This window comes from Sphaerodactylus townsendi, linkage group LG08 (assembly GCF_021028975.2).
Source record: "Sphaerodactylus townsendi isolate TG3544 linkage group LG08, MPM_Stown_v2.3, whole genome shotgun sequence".
Classification (NCBI taxonomy): domain Eukaryota; kingdom Metazoa; phylum Chordata; class Lepidosauria; order Squamata; family Sphaerodactylidae; genus Sphaerodactylus; species Sphaerodactylus townsendi.
In genome coordinates this window covers 34,145,700-34,148,901 of record NC_059432.1, presented here as the reverse complement: position 1 = coordinate 34,148,901, position 3,202 = coordinate 34,145,700, and the positions used below count along the sequence as shown (strand labels likewise).

General features: G+C 49.3%; 1 pseudogene; it reads left to right on the top strand.

Moving 5' to 3' along the window:
• The first annotated feature begins 821 nt into the window (after window positions 1-821).
• Window positions 822-2,309, top strand: LOC125438436 (annotated as a pseudogene).
• The last annotated feature ends 893 nt before the right edge of the window (window positions 2,310-3,202 follow it).

Below are 3,202 nucleotides of genomic sequence, written 5' to 3'. Positions count from 1 at the left end.
ACATTCCCATGGAACTATCAGCTAAGACGCCCAAATCCCTTTCCTGGTCTGTGACTGATAGCACTGACCCCTGTGAAGCGATGTATAAAGCTGTGAAGTTTGGATTTTTTGCCCCTATGTGCATCACTTTGCATTTTGCTACATTGAACTGCATTTGCCATTTCTTAGCCCACTCACCTAATTTATCAAGGTCCGCTTGGAGCTCCTCGCAATCCTTTGTGGTTCTCACCACCCTACATAATTTGGTATCATCTGCAAACTTGGCCACCACGCTACCCACCCCTACTTCCATTTGTGAGCCCCATTAGTCTCCTTTCAGGAAGAAGGGGGAGTGGTGGTATGAATTCCAAACTCTTCTGCACCTTCTAGGAGCAGGGAAACCAACCTGGTTCATCATATATAAGTCTGGGGCGCCTCTGGAGAACGGGGGAATCAAACCAGTTCTCCAGATCAGAGCACCTGCTCTTAACCTCTTCACCCTTCTGACTCTACAGTCTTCAGTCTGTAGAGACTTCAGTCATCCCAATCCCCTTAAGTTTTCCAAGATCAACCTCTCCCCTTATTCCGGAGCCCAGTTTGCGATTTCTGCTAAGGCGCTCTTTTTTCCACTCGGCGCTGCTCAACTTTGGCAAGGTGGAAGGAAGAAATCCGGTGCGCAATCCCCTCCCTCCCGCCCCTGCATGGAAACGGCGAAGAGGCCAATGATGGATTAGGGGGTTTGGTCTTCAGTCCACGTGCGCGTATCGAAACGGGGCACATCTAGAGCCAGGAAAATCCAGAAGAGCGTCTTACTGCTCTGCAATGGAAACGCCCGCCCGTTAATGCGCGTCACTTCGCCAGGCGGGTTTGAAAGAGAGCTGGCTATAAAGGCGCGGCGTTGGCAGCTGTGCTACCGGCAGATCACGCAAGCCCAAAGCAGAGCCATAGCGAGGAACTGGACTGGGGCCAGAGCCTGGCCGTGCTGAGCGGGTGGCCGGGCGCGCTGCCGCTGCTGCCATCCTGCACAGGCTCCCCTGGGACTGGCTGCGGGCGCGAGAAGGCCGTGGCTCAGGTCGCCCTTGCTTCCCCACCGTCTTCAACTTCCTCACCCTACATGGCTTCTCTGCTTCGCCCTTCCTGGCGCTGGACCTCTTGCATCCCTCGCCGCCTGCCGGCCCTGAAGAAGTACAAGGCCAAGATCCAGCCTCCAGGCGTCGCCTAAACATCCGCGGCAACCGCCCTGCTGGCTTATGCTTGACAGCGCAGCCTCTACGACCACCTGGTCTGCATTCTTCCCGCCACCGTCGCCCGGCACTGGTACTGGAGGCCCGGGTGAAGGCTTGCCCGACGGCGCTCCGGAGCTGCCCAGGCTGCTGCTGGACGTGGTGGTCGGCCTGCTGCTCTTCGACTTCTGCAACTTCCTGTGGCACCTGCTCCACCACCGCGTGCCTTGGCTGTACAAGACTTTCCACAAGGCCCACCACAAGCACATCTCCACCTTCGCGCTGAGCACCCAGGATTCCTCCGTGTGGGAGCTGCTGTGGCTGGGACTCTTCGCGGCTGGCATCCCCGTGCTGTTGGGGTTCCACCCCATGACGGAGATGGCTTTCTTCATGATCAATAGCTGGCTCTCTGTGGAGGACCATTCGGGCTACGACCTGCCCTGGTCGACCCACAGACTGGTGCCCTTCGGCCTGTATGGTGGGGCTGTGCACCACGATCTGCACCATTTGAAGATGAGGTTCAACTATGCGCCTTACTTCACCCACTGGGACAGACTGTTTGGTACCCTTGGCCAGGCGGTGGGGAAGCATCATGCACCTGCAAAACTAAACCAAGACTGAGTTCTTCCAGAGATCTCTCTCCTTCCCCACGATCAGTTAAACATTGGGGCACTCTGGACTGCACAAACCGATGAGCACAAATTGGCGCATTCTGGACTGCACAAACTGATCAGCACAAACTTGCACATGATTTTTAAAAATCTATTTATTTATTTATGTATTTATTTATTTGTGTGAAGCATCTCCAGCTACGATTGCTTGGTAAAAACAATGGCACAGGGCCCATCCGAATGAGGACCAAGTGGGTCCTGTTGTTGTTTGGATCCCGAAGCTTTTATAAAGCCATCCTGTATGTATGTAAGAGCGTTCTAGCTTACTGAAGTGTGTCGAAAGAGAGTGAGAATATTGTCTGCAAAAACTCCTGTGGTGTTCCTTTTGATTTTGCACAATGACCTGAATATGATAATCTAAATACATTTTCTATTTAAAATGTGAATTATTTATACTCATTTATATGTGAGAAATAAAACCATTATTTATATTGTACTTTTCCCTCTTTCATGTTTATTTTCTCTACATCTCTGAAAACTCCGGAAGGGATTCTTCAGTGATTCCAATCTGCTGGCTTTTAAATAGGGAATTTTGTGGGTGTGGAAAAGCATTCTACATTACACTTACATGCATTAAAAAAGAAATATAGCATAAATACTTCAGGGGCGGAATCATAGAACTCTACACTGTCTTCTACACTTTTATAGCATCATCTCTGCCCCTTAGGTTATAGGTTTATTGCAGTAAAGCTGCAGTTGTATTGTCAAGTTTTGAGAACACGAACTACCATACGGGCTATGGGCTAGTGGAGAAAGAATTAGTACTTTCCTGCAAAAGACTAATTGCTAATTTTTAATCTTCCCTTTTTACCTGCGATTGCTGTATCAGCACTCTATTGGTGCAGCTCCAGCCCATTTTTCAAAGTGTGTTCTAGTAGGCATTATGGGGTGAGGGATTATTATGTATTTTTAGGAAGGCTAGAATGGAGGTTGGGGATGGTTTTGAACCAGCGGTTCTCAGCCTGTGGGTCGGGACCCCTTTGGGGGTCGAACGACCCTTTCATAGGGGTCACCTAAGACTGTCTAAATCAGTGTTCTCCACCTGTAAAATGGATAAATGTTAGGGTTGGGGGTCACCACAATATGAGGAACTGTATTAAGGGTCACAGCATTAGGAAGGTTGAGAACCACTGTTTTAAAGTGTATTTTATGTTGGTTTTAAGATGGTTCTATGTGTTTTATAAATGTATCCTGCCCAGGGACTTTGGGGATGGGCGGATGATAAGTATGCAAATAAATAAAATAATGTTTTTAAGACACGGTCGTTAATAACACTCCCCCCTCCCCTGGCATTTGTACTGATAATACATTGCACAATAATTGAACGTG